The following is a 16,175-nucleotide window of genomic DNA, read 5'->3' on the forward strand; positions in this document are numbered from 1 at the left end:
GCGCGATATTGGGGAAGGGATGAGATTTTATATTTCTTCATAAGCATTAATCTTATTTTGTCAATTAGGAACATTCAGCACCCACCCGCTATCAAGGCAGCTGCCTATCATGTCATGCCCTACCTGCACAGGTGTGCTGGCTACTCAAATGATCCAATTAAGGAGGCCATTTAGTCAGCAGCAGCAGAAGTCCTGTGCCTGGACGCTCCAACAGCGGCCAGACACAAGCAGAAGCAGAAGCAGCAGCAGCACCACCTTTTGTTTTTTGGCTGCAGCAGCAGCAGCAGCAAGGCCCACAGGGCTGGCTAGCTGGCTAGCCAGCAAGCAGGTAGCAATGAAAGTAGGAATCTTTCTTTTTAACCCTGTAAGGGGGTGGTGCACTGTACCCGAAGATACTGCCATATCGGGTCAATGCATAGGGCGACGGAAGCAAGCTTCGAAATCGGCCCCCGTTCTCAAAAATCCATTTAATATATGGTCCCCAGATAGGGGACGTATCAGATATTAAACTGATAAGAACAGATACTACACTTGATCTTAGCCAAAAGGCCGAGAAGCGATAACCGTGAAAGGGGCGGGCCCAACAAGGTCCCCTTCATGGGCACTATCACTGCTTGCTGTCAGGGAGGCTGCCAGACAATTTTCCATGCACACTCTGGGCTGGGGGGCAGTCAACCACCAGTACACACAGCAGAACCTAAACCCATACCATTATTGCTAAGCAGCAAGACAGGGGCCCATTGCACTCCCACGGGGCCTTTTTAAATGCAATCCATAACCCGGATTTGCCAGGAACCCTTCTTACTCCTCCTACTTGCATGTGACACTGGGCTTAGGATCTGCATAGGAAACACACACACAAGCACACACCTACCTTTGTTGCCTGCAGATGCCTCCTTGGCTGTCCCCAAACGGTATCAAACCAACACCCACGGGAAGCTGTAAGCATAGAGGACATGCCTGCACCCCATTGGACTTACCTGTGTGGGTTAAACCCGGGTTATTTGACAACCTATGGCGGTGATGGTTCTGCTCAGGCAGAGCAGTGCTGATGCTCCTCATAAAGCTGTCGCTGCTGTGAAGGTTCTAGGTGACATCACAAATCCCTATGGTTACATACACAACAAAGCTGGGTTGTTGTTGTTTACACTCTGCAAGGCCTGTGGAAGTGAGTGACATCATAGCACTGTAGTTCTGAGGGTTCTAGATGGATGCAACAATCTCCTGTTGCTTCTATGAAGGCCATAATAGACGACATCACCAAACAGCTCCATAGTCACATACACAGCAAAGGAGAGATGTTGTTTACACCTAGTGATGTCAGTGGTATTGAGTGACATCACAGCACAGTGCTAAGGCTCCTGGGCCTGGACACAGCAGCGGCTGCAATATCTCAACGGAGAATACGTTTATATATATGTGTGTGTGTGCGCGTATATATATATATATATATATATATATATATATATATATATATATATTTCTCCGCCGAAATCACTTTTAAACCCATTTCCACCTTTTTTTCCCTTCTCTTCCTCTTACTTTTTTTTCACGTTTTTTTACGTTTTTCTCCTTTTCGCCTCTTTTCTGGGCGTATTATTCTTCTTTTTCTTCTTTTTTTTCGTCTAATGCATACCCCATCAGTGCAGCAATGCTTATTCAATACCGCCAGCAGATGGAGACACTGGGGGATAATTTTCTAAGGATTTATACTGATTTTTCCTGTCTGAATTTGTCGCACAGAAAGTTGCAGGCCAAATATGTGTGACATTTCTGCGACTTTAGCTTCTAGAGCATTTTTACAACATTATACATAGGTGCTGAATACATAAAAAGCGACTGTTCAGCGACAGACAAGTCGCATCGGCTGAAAGTAGGCCAGAATGTCAGTCCATGTTGGAGCAGGTTTAGATACAGTCTAAAGCATAGATCTCAAAGTCTGTGCACAGAATTTAGCAAGGGCCTCGCACCTTCTGATGCATCAGGTAGGTGCACAATAGCATAGCCTAACCCTCTGTACTTTGGTCTATATTGATGCGGGACATAGACAGCCAGCTGATGACCAATCCATTAGTGCAATGGATGGCTGGAAGCATTTGTCTTTGCCTTTGCAATACCACAGAAGCAATGCATGGTCAATGTACAGCAATGACACACCTGTGTGAACAGCCAGGAGACCCCCCCCCCCCCCCATGTTATGTTACATAGTTACATAGTTAGTACGGTCGAAAAAAGACATATGTCCATCAAGTTCAACCAGGGAATTAAGGGGTAGGGGTGTGGCGCGATATTGGGGAAGGGATGAGATTTTATATTTCTTCATAAGCATTAATCTTATTTTGTCAATTAGGAACATTCAGCACCCACCCGCTATCAAGGCAGCTGCCTATCATGTCATGCCCTACCTGCACAGGTGTGCTGGCTACTCAAATGATCCAATTAAGGAGGCCATTTAGTCAGCAGCAGCAGAAGTCCTGTGCCTGGACGCTCCAACAGCGGCCAGACACAAGCAGAAGCAGAAGCAGCAGCAGCACCACCTTTTGTTTTTTGGCTGCAGCAGCAGCAGCAGCAGCAAGGCCCACAGGGCTGGCTAGCTGGCTAGCCAGCAAGCAGGTAGCAATGAAAGTAGGAATCTTTCTTTTTAACCCTGTAAGGGGGTGGTGCACTGTACCCGAAGATACTGCCATATCGGGTCAATGCATAGGGCGACGGAAGCAAGCTTCGAAATCGGCCCCCGTTCTCAAAAATCCATTTAATATATGGTCCCCAGATAGGGGACGTATCAGATATTAAACTGATAAGAACAGATACTACACTTGATCTTAGCCAAAAGGCCGAGAAGCGATAACCGTGAAAGGGGCGGGCCCAACAAGGTCCCCTTCATGGGCACTATCACTGCTTGCTGTCAGGGAGGCTGCCAGACAATTTTCCATGCACACTCTGGGCTGGGGGGCAGTCAACCACCAGTACACACAGCAGAACCTAAACCCATACCATTATTGCTAAGCAGCAAGACAGGGGCCCATTGCACTCCCACGGGGCCTTTTTAAATGCAATCCATAACCCGGATTTGCCAGGAACCCTTCTTACTCCTCCTACTTGCATGTGACACTGGGCTTAGGATCTGCATAGGAAACACACACACAAGCACACACCTACCTTTGTTGCCTGCAGATGCCTCCTTGGCTGTCCCCAAACGGTATCAAACCAACACCCACGGGAAGCTGTAAGCATAGAGGACATGCCTGCACCCCATTGGACTTACCTGTGTGGGTTAAACCCGGGTTATTTGACAACCTATGGCGGTGATGGTTCTGCTCAGGCAGAGCAGTGCTGATGCTCCTCATAAAGCTGTCGCTGCTGTGAAGGTTCTAGGTGACATCACAAATCCCTATGGTTACATACACAACAAAGCTGGGTTGTTGTTGTTTACACTCTGCAAGGCCTGTGGAAGTGAGTGACATCATAGCACTGTAGTTCTGAGGGTTCTAGATGGATGCAACAATCTCCTGTTGCTTCTATGAAGGCCATAATAGACGACATCACCAAACAGCTCCATAGTCACATACACAGCAAAGGAGAGATTGTTACGCCTAGCGCTCCGGGTCCCCGCTCCTCCCCGGAGCGCTCACGGCGTCTTTCTCCCTGCAGCGCTCCGGTCGGTCCCGCTGACCGGGAGCGCCGCACTGTCATGGCCGTTGGGGGTGCGATTCGCACAGCGGGACGCGCCCGCTCGCGAATCGCATCCCAGGTCACTTACCCGTCCCGGTCCCCTGCTGTCTTGTGCTGGCGCGCGCGGCTCCGCTCTCTAGGGCGCGCGCGCGCCAGCTCTCTGAGACTTAAAGGGCCAGTGCACCAATGATTGGTGCCTGGCCCAATTAGCTTAATTGGTTCCCACCTGTTCCCTGGATATATCTAGTCTCCTCCCTTGCACTCCCTTGCCGGATCTTGTTGCCTTGTGCCAGTGAAAGCGTTTAGTGTGTCCAAAGCCTGTGTACCCGAACTTCTGCTACCCATCCTGACTACGAACCTTGCCGCCTGCCCCCGACCTTCTGCTACGTCTGACCTTGCCTCTGCCTAGTCCTTCTGTCCCACGCCTTCTCAGCAGTCAGCGAGGTAGAGCCGTTGCTAGTGGATACGACCTGGTTGCTACTGCCGCAGCAAGACCATCCCGCTTTGCGGCGGGCTCTGGTGAAAACCAGTAGCCTCTTAGAACCGGTCCACTAGCACGGTCCACGCCAATCCCTCGCTGACACAGAGGATCCACTACCTGCCAGCCGGAATCGTGACAGAGATGTTGTTTACACCTAGTGATGTCAGTGGTATTGAGTGACATCACAGCACAGTGCTAAGGCTCCTGGGCCTGGACACAGCAGCGGCTGCAATATCTCAACGGAGAATACGTTTATATATATGTGTGTGTGTGCGCGTATATATATATATATATATATATATATATATATATATATATATTTCTCCGCCGAAATCACTTTTAAACCCATTTCCACCTTTTTTTCCCTTCTCTTCCTCTTACTTTTTTTTCACGTTTTTTTACGTTTTTCTCCTTTTCGCCTCTTTTCTGGGCGTATTATTCTTCTTTTTCTTCTTTTTTTTCGTCTAATGCATACCCCATCAGTGCAGCAATGCTTATTCAATACCGCCAGCAGATGGAGACACTGGGGGATAATATTCTAAGGATTTATACTGATTTTTCCTGTCTGAATTTGTCGCACAGAAAGTTGCAGGCCAAATATGTGTGACATTTCTGCGACTTTAGCTTCTAGAGCATTTTTACAACATTATACATAGGTGCTGAATACATAAAAAGCGACTGTTCAGCGACAGACAAGTCGCATCGGCTGAAAGTAGGCCAGAATGTCAGTCCATGTTGGAGCAGGTTTAGATACAGTCTAAAGCATAGATCTCAAAGTCTGTGCACAGAATTTAGCAAGGGCCTCGCACCTTCTGATGCATCAGGTAGGTGCACAATAGCATAGCCTAACCCTCTGTACTTTGGTCTATATTGATGCGGGACATAGACAGCCAGCTGATGACCAATCCATTAGTGCAATGGATGGCTGGAAGCATTTGTCTTTGCCTTTGCAATACCACAGAAGCAATGCATGGTCAATGTACAGCAATGACACACCTGTGTGAACAGCCAGGAGACCCCCCCCCCCCCCCCCCCCCCCCCCATGTTATGTTACATAGTTACATAGTTAGTACGGTCGAAAAAAGACATATGTCCATCAAGTTCAACCAGGGAATTAAGGGGTAGGGGTGTGGCGCGATATTGGGGAAGGGATGAGATTTTATATTTCTTCATAAGCATTAATCTTATTTTGTCAATTAGGAACATTCAGCACCCACCCGCTATCAAGGCAGCTGCCTATCATGTCATGCCCTACCTGCACAGGTGTGCTGGCTACTCAAATGATCCAATTAAGGAGGCCATTTAGTCAGCAGCAGCAGAAGTCCTGTGCCTGGACGCTCCAACAGCGGCCAGACACAAGCAGAAGCAGAAGCAGCAGCAGCACCACCTTTTGTTTTTTGGCTGCAGCAGCAGCAGCAGCAAGGCCCACAGGGCTGGCTAGCTGGCTAGCCAGCAAGCAGGTAGCAATGAAAGTAGGAATCTTTCTTTTTAACCCTGTAAGGGGGTGGTGCACTGTACCCGAAGATACTGCCATATCGGGTCAATGCATAGGGCGACGGAAGCAAGCTTCGAAATCGGCCCCCGTTCTCAAAAATCCATTTAATATATGGTCCCCAGATAGGGGACGTATCAGATATTAAACTGATAAGAACAGATACTACACTTGATCTTAGCCAAAAGGCCGAGAAGCGATAACCGTGAAAGGGGCGGGCCCAACAAGGTCCCCTTCATGGGCACTATCACTGCTTGCTGTCAGGGAGGCTGCCAGACAATTTTCCATGCACACTCTGGGCTGGGGGGCAGTCAACCACCAGTACACACAGCAGAACCTAAACCCATACCATTATTGCTAAGCAGCAAGACAGGGGCCCATTGCACTCCCACGGGGCCTTTTTAAATGCAATCCATAACCCGGATTTGCCAGGAACCCTTCTTACTCCTCCTACTTGCATGTGACACTGGGCTTAGGATCTGCATAGGAAACACACACACAAGCACACACCTACCTTTGTTGCCTGCAGATGCCTCCTTGGCTGTCCCCAAACGGTATCAAACCAACACCCACGGGAAGCTGTAAGCATAGAGGACATGCCTGCACCCCATTGGACTTACCTGTGTGGGTTAAACCCGGGTTATTTGACAACCTATGGCGGTGATGGTTCTGCTCAGGCAGAGCAGTGCTGATGCTCCTCATAAAGCTGTCGCTGCTGTGAAGGTTCTAGGTGACATCACAAATCCCTATGGTTACATACACAACAAAGCTGGGTTGTTGTTGTTTACACTCTGCAAGGCCTGTGGAAGTGAGTGACATCATAGCACTGTAGTTCTGAGGGTTCTAGATGGATGCAACAATCTCCTGTTGCTTCTATGAAGGCCATAATAGACGACATCACCAAACAGCTCCATAGTCACATACACAGCAAAGGAGAGATGTTGTTTACACCTAGTGATGTCAGTGGTATTGAGTGACATCACAGCACAGTGCTAAGGCTCCTGGGCCTGGACACAGCAGCGGCTGCAATATCTCAACGGAGAATACGTTTATATATATGTGTGTGTGTGCGCGTATATATATATATATATATATATATATATATATATTTCTCCGCCGAAATCACTTTTAAACCCATTTCCACCTTTTTTTCCCTTCTCTTCCTCTTACTTTTTTTTCACGTTTTTTTACGTTTTTCTCCTTTTCGCCTCTTTTCTGGGCGTATTATTCTTCTTTTTCTTCTTTTTTTTCGTCTAATGCATACCCCATCAGTGCAGCAATGCTTATTCAATACCGCCAGCAGATGGAGACACTGGGGGATAATTTTCTAAGGATTTATACTGATTTTTCCTGTCTGAATTTGTCGCACAGAAAGTTGCAGGCCAAATATGTGTGACATTTCTGCGACTTTAGCTTCTAGAGCATTTTTACAACATTATACATAGGTGCTGAATACATAAAAAGCGACTGTTCAGCGACAGACAAGTCGCATCGGCTGAAAGTAGGCCAGAATGTCAGTCCATGTTGGAGCAGGTTTAGATACAGTCTAAAGCATAGATCTCAAAGTCTGTGCACAGAATTTAGCAAGGGCCTCGCACCTTCTGATGCATCAGGTAGGTGCACAATAGCATAGCCTAACCCTCTGTACTTTGGTCTATATTGATGCGGGACATAGACAGCCAGCTGATGACCAATCCATTAGTGCAATGGATGGCTGGAAGCATTTGTCTTTGCCTTTGCAATACCACAGAAGCAATGCATGGTCAATGTACAGCAATGACACACCTGTGTGAACAGCCAGGAGACCCCCCCCCCCCCCCCCCCCATGTTATGTTACATAGTTACATAGTTAGTACGGTCGAAAAAAGACATATGTCCATCAAGTTCAACCAGGGAATTAAGGGGTAGGGGTGTGGCGCGATATTGGGGAAGGGATGAGATTTTATATTTCTTCATAAGCATTAATCTTATTTTGTCAATTAGGAACATTCAGCACCCACCCGCTATCAAGGCAGCTGCCTATCATGTCATGCCCTACCTGCACAGGTGTGCTGGCTACTCAAATGATCCAATTAAGGAGGCCATTTAGTCAGCAGCAGCAGAAGTCCTGTGCCTGGACGCTCCAACAGCGGCCAGACACAAGCAGAAGCAGAAGCAGCAGCAGCACCACCTTTTGTTTTTTGGCTGCAGCAGCAGCAGCAGCAAGGCCCACAGGGCTGGCTAGCTGGCTAGCCAGCAAGCAGGTAGCAATGAAAGTAGGAATCTTTCTTTTTAACCCTGTAAGGGGGTGGTGCACTGTACCCGAAGATACTGCCATATCGGGTCAATGCATAGGGCGACGGAAGCAAGCTTCGAAATCGGCCCCCGTTCTCAAAAATCCATTTAATATATGGTCCCCAGATAGGGGACGTATCAGATATTAAACTGATAAGAACAGATACTACACTTGATCTTAGCCAAAAGGCCGAGAAGCGATAACCGTGAAAGGGGCGGGCCCAACAAGGTCCCCTTCATGGGCACTATCACTGCTTGCTGTCAGGGAGGCTGCCAGACAATTTTCCATGCACACTCTGGGCTGGGGGGCAGTCAACCACCAGTACACACAGCAGAACCTAAACCCATACCATTATTGCTAAGCAGCAAGACAGGGGCCCATTGCACTCCCACGGGGCCTTTTTAAATGCAATCCATAACCCGGATTTGCCAGGAACCCTTCTTACTCCTCCTACTTGCATGTGACACTGGGCTTAGGATCTGCATAGGAAACACACACACAAGCACACACCTACCTTTGTTGCCTGCAGATGCCTCCTTGGCTGTCCCCAAACGGTATCAAACCAACACCCACGGGAAGCTGTAAGCATAGAGGACATGCCTGCACCCCATTGGACTTACCTGTGTGGGTTAAACCCGGGTTATTTGACAACCTATGGCGGTGATGGTTCTGCTCAGGCAGAGCAGTGCTGATGCTCCTCATAAAGCTGTCGCTGCTGTGAAGGTTCTAGGTGACATCACAAATCCCTATGGTTACATACACAACAAAGCTGGGTTGTTGTTGTTTACACTCTGCAAGGCCTGTGGAAGTGAGTGACATCATAGCACTGTAGTTCTGAGGGTTCTAGATGGATGCAACAATCTCCTGTTGCTTCTATGAAGGCCATAATAGACGACATCACCAAACAGCTCCATAGTCACATACACAGCAAAGGAGAGATGTTGTTTACACCTAGTGATGTCAGTGGTATTGAGTGACATCACAGCACAGTGCTAAGGCTCCTGGGCCTGGACACAGCAGCGGCTGCAATATCTCAACGGAGAATACGTTTATATATATGTGTGTGTGTGCGCGTATATATATATATATATATATATATATATATATATATATATATATTTCTCCGCCGAAATCACTTTTAAACCCATTTCCACCTTTTTTTCCCTTCTCTTCCTCTTACTTTTTTTTTCACGTTTTTTTACGTTTTTCTCCTTTTCGCCTCTTTTCTGGGCGTATTATTCTTCTTTTTCTTCTTTTTTTTCGTCTAATGCATACCCCATCAGTGCAGCAATGCTTATTCAATACCGCCAGCAGATGGAGACACTGGGGGATAATTTTCTAAGGATTTATACTGATTTTTCCTGTCTGAATTTGTCGCACAGAAAGTTGCAGGCCAAATATGTGTGACATTTCTGCGACTTTAGCTTCTAGAGCATTTTTACAACATTATACATAGGTGCTGAATACATAAAAAGCGACTGTTCAGCGACAGACAAGTCGCATCGGCTGAAAGTAGGCCAGAATGTCAGTCCATGTTGGAGCAGGTTTAGATACAGTCTAAAGCATAGATCTCAAAGTCTGTGCACAGAATTTAGCAAGGGCCTCGCACCTTCTGATGCATCAGGTAGGTGCACAATAGCATAGCCTAACCCTCTGTACTTTGGTCTATATTGATGCGGGACATAGACAGCCAGCTGATGACCAATCCATTAGTGCAATGGATGGCTGGAAGCATTTGTCTTTGCCTTTGCAATACCACAGAAGCAATGCATGGTCAATGTACAGCAATGACACACCTGTGTGAACAGCCAGGAGACCCCCCCCCCCCCCCCCCCCCCATGTTATGTTACATAGTTACATAGTTAGTACGGTCGAAAAAAGACATATGTCCATCAAGTTCAACCAGGGAATTAAGGGGTAGGGGTGTGGCGCGATATTGGGGAAGGGATGAGATTTTATATTTCTTCATAAGCATTAATCTTATTTTGTCAATTAGGAACATTCAGCACCCACCCGCTATCAAGGCAGCTGCCTATCATGTCATGCCCTACCTGCACAGGTGTGCTGGCTACTCAAATGATCCAATTAAGGAGGCCATTTAGTCAGCAGCAGCAGAAGTCCTGTGCCTGGACGCTCCAACAGCGGCCAGACACAAGCAGAAGCAGAAGCAGCAGCAGCACCACCTTTTGTTTTTTGGCTGCAGCAGCAGCAGCAGCAAGGCCCACAGGGCTGGCTAGCTGGCTAGCCAGCAAGCAGGTAGCAATGAAAGTAGGAATCTTTCTTTTTAACCCTGTAAGGGGGTGGTGCACTGTACCCGAAGATACTGCCATATCGGGTCAATGCATAGGGCGACGGAAGCAAGCTTCGAAATCGGCCCCCGTTCTCAAAAATCCATTTAATATATGGTCCCCAGATAGGGGACGTATCAGATATTAAACTGATAAGAACAGATACTACACTTGATCTTAGCCAAAAGGCCGAGAAGCGATAACCGTGAAAGGGGCGGGCCCAACAAGGTCCCCTTCATGGGCACTATCACTGCTTGCTGTCAGGGAGGCTGCCAGACAATTTTCCATGCACACTCTGGGCTGGGGGGCAGTCAACCACCAGTACACACAGCAGAACCTAAACCCATACCATTATTGCTAAGCAGCAAGACAGGGGCCCATTGCACTCCCACGGGGCCTTTTTAAATGCAATCCATAACCCGGATTTGCCAGGAACCCTTCTTACTCCTCCTACTTGCATGTGACACTGGGCTTAGGATCTGCATAGGAAACACACACACAAGCACACACCTACCTTTGTTGCCTGCAGATGCCTCCTTGGCTGTCCCCAAACGGTATCAAACCAACACCCACGGGAAGCTGTAAGCATAGAGGACATGCCTGCACCCCATTGGACTTACCTGTGTGGGTTAAACCCGGGTTATTTGACAACCTATGGCGGTGATGGTTCTGCTCAGGCAGAGCAGTGCTGATGCTCCTCATAAAGCTGTCGCTGCTGTGAAGGTTCTAGGTGACATCACAAATCCCTATGGTTACATACACAACAAAGCTGGGTTGTTGTTGTTTACACTCTGCAAGGCCTGTGGAAGTGAGTGACATCATAGCACTGTAGTTCTGAGGGTTCTAGATGGATGCAACAATCTCCTGTTGCTTCTATGAAGGCCATAATAGACGACATCACCAAACAGCTCCATAGTCACATACACAGCAAAGGAGAGATGTTGTTTACACCTAGTGATGTCAGTGGTATTGAGTGACATCACAGCACAGTGCTAAGGCTCCTGGGCCTGGACACAGCAGCGGCTGCAATATCTCAACGGAGAATACGTTTATATATATGTGTGTGTGTGTGCGCGTATATATATATATATATATATATATATATATATATATATATATTTCTCCGCCGAAATCACTTTTAAACCCATTTCCACCTTTTTTTCCCTTCTCTTCCTCTTACTTTTTTTTCACGTTTTTTTTACGTTTTTCTCCTTTTCGCCTCTTTTCTGGGCGTATTATTCTTCTTTTTCTTCTTTTTTTTCGTCTAATGCATACCCCATCAGTGCAGCAATGCTTATTCAATACCGCCAGCAGATGGAGACACTGGGGGATAATTTTCTAAGGATTTATACTGATTTTTCCTGTCTGAATTTGTCGCACAGAAAGTTGCAGGCCAAATATGTGTGACATTTCTGCGACTTTAGCTTCTAGAGCATTTTTACAACATTATACATAGGTGCTGAATACATAAAAAGCGACTGTTCAGCGACAGACAAGTCGCATCGGCTGAAAGTAGGCCAGAATGTCAGTCCATGTTGGAGCAGGTTTAGATACAGTCTAAAGCATAGATCTCAAAGTCTGTGCACAGAATTTAGCAAGGGCCTCGCACCTTCTGATGCATCAGGTAGGTGCACAATAGCATAGCCTAACCCTCTGTACTTTGGTCTATATTGATGCGGGACATAGACAGCCAGCTGATGACCAATCCATTAGTGCAATGGATGGCTGGAAGCATTTGTCTTTGCCTTTGCAATACCACAGAAGCAATGCATGGTCAATGTACAGCAATGACACACCTGTGTGAACAGCCAGGAGACCCCCCCCCCCCCCCCCCCCCCCCCACATGTTATGTTACATAGTTACATAGTTAGTACGGTCGAAAAAAGACATATGTCCATCAAGTTCAACCAGGGAATTAAGGGGTAGGGGGCTGTGGCGCGATATTGGGGAAGGGATGAGATTTTATATTTCTTCATAAGCATTAATCTTATTTTGTCAATTAGGAACATTCAGCACCCCACCCGCTATCAAGGCAGCTGCCTATCATGTCATGCCCTACCTGCACAGGTGTGCTGGCTACTCAAATGATCCAATAAGGAGGCCATTTAGTCAGCAGCAGCAGAAGTCCTGTGCCTGGACGCTCCAACAGCGGCCAGACACAAGCAGAAGCAAGAAGCAGCAGCAGCACCACCTTTTGTTTTTTTGGCTGCAGCAGCAGCAGCAGCAAGGCCCACAGGGCTGGCTAGCTGGCTAGCCAGCAAGCAGGTAGCAATGAAAGTAGGAATCTTTCTTTTTAACCCTGTAAGGGGGTGGTGCACTGTACCCGAAGATACTGCCATATCGGGTCAATGCATAGGGCGACGGAAGCAAGCTTCGAAATCGGCCCCCCGTTCTCAAAAATCCATTTAATATATGGTCCCCAGATAGGGGACGTATCAGATATTAAACTGATAAGAACAGATACTACACTTGATCTTAGCCAAAAGGCCGAGAAGCGATAACCGTGAAAGGGGCGGGCCCAACAAGGTCCCCTTCATGGGCACTATCACTGCTTGCTGTCAGGGAGGCTGCCAGACAATTTTCCATGCACACTCTGGGCTGGGGGGCAGTCAACCACCAGTACACACAGCAGAACCTAAAACCCATACCATTATTGCTAAGCAGCAAGACAGGGGCCCATTGCACTCCCACGGGGCCTTTTTAAATGCAATCCATAACCCGGATTTGCCAGGAACCCTTCTTACTCCTCCTACTTGCATGTGACACTGGGCTTAGGATCTGCATAGGAAACACACACACAAGCACACACCTACCTTTGTTGCCTGCAGATGCCTCCTTGGCTGTCCCCAAACGGTATCAAACCAACACCCACGGGAAGCTGTAAGCATAGAGGACATGCCTGCACCCCATTGGACTTACCCTGTGTGGGTTAAACCCGGGTTATTTGACAACCTATGGCGGTGATGGTTCTGCTCAGGCAGAGCAGTGCTGATGCTCCTCATAAAGCTGTCGCTGCTGTGAAGGTTCTAGGTGACATCACAAATCCCTATGGTTACATACACAACAAAGCTGGGTTGTTGTTGTTTACACTCTGCAAGGCCTGTGGAAGTGAGTGACATCATAGCACTGTAGTTCTGAGGGTTCTAGATGGATGCAACAATCTCCTGTTGCTTCTATGAAGGCCATAATAGACGACATCACCAAACAGCTCCATAGTCACATACACAGCAAAGGAGAGATGTTGTTTACACCTAGTGATGTCAGTGGTATTGAGTGACATCACAGCACAGTGCTAAGGCTCCTGGGCCTGGACACAGCAGCGGCTGCAATATCTCAACGGAGAATACGTTTATATATATGTGTGTGTGTGCGCGTATATATATATATATATATATATATATATATATATATATATATATATATATATATAATTTCTCCGCCGAAATCACTTTTAAACCCATTTCCACCTTTTTTTTCCCTTCTCTTCCTCTTACTTTTTTTTCACGTTTTTTTACGTTTTTCTCCTTTTCGCCTCTTTTCTGGGCGTATTATTCTTCTTTTTCTTCTTTTTTTTCGTCTAATGCATACCCCATCAGTGCAGCAATGCTTATTCAATACCGCCAGCAGATGGAGACACTGGGGGATAATTTTCTAAGGATTTATACTGATTTTTCCTGTCTGAATTTGTCCGCACAGAAAGTTGCAGGCCAAATATGTGTGACATTTCTGCGACTTTAGCTTCTAGAGCATTTTTACAACATTATACATAGGTGCTGAATACATAAAAAGCGACTGTTCAGCGACAGGACAAGTCGCATCGGCTGAAAGTAGGCCAGAATGTCAGTCCATGTTGGAGCAGGTTTAGATACAGTCTAAAGCATAGATCTCAAAGTCTGTGCACAGAATTTAGCAAGGGCCTCGCACCTTCTGATGCATCAGGTAGGTGCACAATAGCATAGCCTAACCCTCTGTACTTTGGTCTATATTGATGCGGGACATAGACAGCCAGCTGATGACCAATCCATTAGTGCAATGGATGGCTGGAAGCATTTGTCTTTGCCTTTGCAATACCACAGAAGCAATGCATGGTCAATGTACAGCAATGACACACCTGTGTGAACAGCCAGGAGACCCCCCCCCCCCCCCCCCCCATGTTATGTTACATAGTTACATAGTTAGTACGGTCGAAAAAAGACATATGTCCATCAAGTTCAACCAGGGAATTAAGGGGTAGGGGTGTGGCGCGATATTGGGGAAGGGATGAGATTTTATATTTCTTCATAAGCATTAATCTTATTTTGTCAATTAGGAACATTCAGCACCCACCCGCTATCAAGGCAGCTGCCTATCATGTCATGCCCTACCTGCACAGGTGTGCTGGCTACTCAAATGATCCAATTAAGGAGGCCATTTAGTCAGCAGCAGCAGAAGTCCTGTGCCTGGACGCTCCAACAGCGGCCAGACACAAGCAGAAGCAGAAGCAGCAGCAGCACCACCTTTTGTTTTTTGGCTGCAGCAGCAGCAGCAGCAAGGCCCACAGGGCTGGCTAGCTGGCTAGCCAGCAAGCAGGTAGCAATGAAAGTAGGAATCTTTCTTTTTAACCCTGTAAGGGGGTGGTGCACTGTACCCGAAGATACTGCCATATCGGGTCAATGCATAGGGCGACGGAAGCAAGCTTCGAAATCGGCCCCCGTTCTCAAAAATCCATTTAATATATGGTCCCCAGATAGGGGACGTATCAGATATTAAACTGATAAGAACAGATACTACACTTGATCTTAGCCAAAAGGCCGAGAAGCGATAACCGTGAAAGGGGCGGGCCCAACAAGGTCCCCTTCATGGGCACTATCACTGCTTGCTGTCAGGGAGGCTGCCAGACAATTTTCCATGCACACTCTGGGCTGGGGGGCAGTCAACCACCAGTACACACAGCAGAACCTAAAACCCATACCATTATTGCTAAGCAGCAAGACAGGGGCCCATTGCACTCCCACGGGGCCTTTTTAAATGCAATCCATAACCCGGATTTGCCAGGAACCCTTCTTACTCCTCCTACTTGCATGTGACACTGGGCTTAGGATCTGCATAGGAAACACACACACAAGCACACACCTACCTTTGTTGCCTGCAGATGCCTCCTTGGCTGTCCCCAAACGGTATCAAACCAACACCCACGGGAAGCTGTAAGCATAGAGGACATGCCTGCACCCCATTGGACTTACCTGTGTGGGTTAAACCCGGGTTATTTGACAACCTATGGCGGTGATGGTTCTGCTCAGGCAGAGCAGTGCTGATGCTCCTCATAAAGCTGTCGCTGCTGTGAAGGTTCTAGGTGACATCACAAATCCCTATGGTTACATACACAACAAAGCTGGGTTGTTGTTGTTTACACTCTGCAAGGGCCTGTGGAAGTGAGTGACATCATAGCACTGTAGTTCTGAGGGTTCTAGATGGATGCAACAATCTCCTGTTGCTTCTATGAAGGCCATAATAGACGACATCACCAAACAGCTCCATAGTCACATACACAGCAAAGGAGAGATGTTGTTTACACCTAGTGATGTCAGTGGTATTGAGTGACATCACAGCACAGTGCTAAGGCTCCTGGGCCTGGACACAGCAGCGGCTGCAATATCTCAACGGAGAATACGTTTATATATATGTGTGTGTGTGCGCGTATATATATATATATATATATATATATATATATATATATATATATATATTTCTCCGCCGAAATCACTTTTAAACCATTTCCACCTTTTTTTCCCTTCTCTTCCTCTTACTTTTTTTTCACGTTTTTTTACGTTTTTCTCCTTTTCGCCTCTTTTCTGGGCGTATTATTCTTCTTTTTCTTCTTTTTTTCGTCTAATGCATACCCCATCAGTGCAGCAATGCTTATTCAATACCGCCAGCAGATGGAGACACTGGGGGATAATTTTCTAAGGATTTATACTGATTTTTCCT

General features: G+C 47.0%; 7 non-coding genes across 7 annotated transcripts; all 7 read right to left on the bottom strand.

Moving 5' to 3' along the window:
- Positions 1-370: 370 nt before the first annotated feature.
- On the bottom strand, positions 371-561 carry LOC130325660 (U2 spliceosomal RNA). Its single transcript, XR_008870431.1, has one exon. It is a non-coding gene; the product is annotated as a U2 spliceosomal RNA (small nuclear RNA).
- A 2,094-nt stretch (positions 562-2,655) lies between these two features.
- LOC130325662 (U2 spliceosomal RNA) lies at positions 2,656-2,846 on the bottom strand. Its single transcript, XR_008870432.1, has one exon. It is a non-coding gene; the product is annotated as a U2 spliceosomal RNA (small nuclear RNA).
- Positions 2,847-5,655: 2,809 nt separating this feature from the next.
- On the bottom strand, positions 5,656-5,846 carry LOC130325663 (U2 spliceosomal RNA). Its single transcript, XR_008870433.1, has one exon. It is a non-coding gene; the product is annotated as a U2 spliceosomal RNA (small nuclear RNA).
- Positions 5,847-7,930: 2,084 nt separating this feature from the next.
- LOC130325664 (U2 spliceosomal RNA) lies at positions 7,931-8,121 on the bottom strand. The gene has a single exon (XR_008870434.1). It is a non-coding gene; the product is annotated as a U2 spliceosomal RNA (small nuclear RNA).
- Positions 8,122-10,218: 2,097 nt separating this feature from the next.
- LOC130325665 (U2 spliceosomal RNA) lies at positions 10,219-10,409 on the bottom strand. The gene has a single exon (XR_008870435.1). It is a non-coding gene; the product is annotated as a U2 spliceosomal RNA (small nuclear RNA).
- Positions 10,410-12,515: 2,106 nt separating this feature from the next.
- Positions 12,516-12,707, bottom strand: LOC130325667 (U2 spliceosomal RNA). Its single transcript, XR_008870437.1, has one exon. It is a non-coding gene; the product is annotated as a U2 spliceosomal RNA (small nuclear RNA).
- Positions 12,708-14,819: 2,112 nt separating this feature from the next.
- On the bottom strand, positions 14,820-15,010 carry LOC130325666 (U2 spliceosomal RNA). Its single transcript, XR_008870436.1, has one exon. It is a non-coding gene; the product is annotated as a U2 spliceosomal RNA (small nuclear RNA).
- Between the last annotated feature and the right edge of the window lie 1,165 nt (positions 15,011-16,175).

This window comes from Hyla sarda, unplaced genomic scaffold (genome assembly GCF_029499605.1).
Source record: "Hyla sarda isolate aHylSar1 unplaced genomic scaffold, aHylSar1.hap1 scaffold_2732, whole genome shotgun sequence".
In the NCBI taxonomy this organism is placed as follows: Eukaryota; Metazoa; Chordata; class Amphibia; order Anura; family Hylidae; genus Hyla; species Hyla sarda.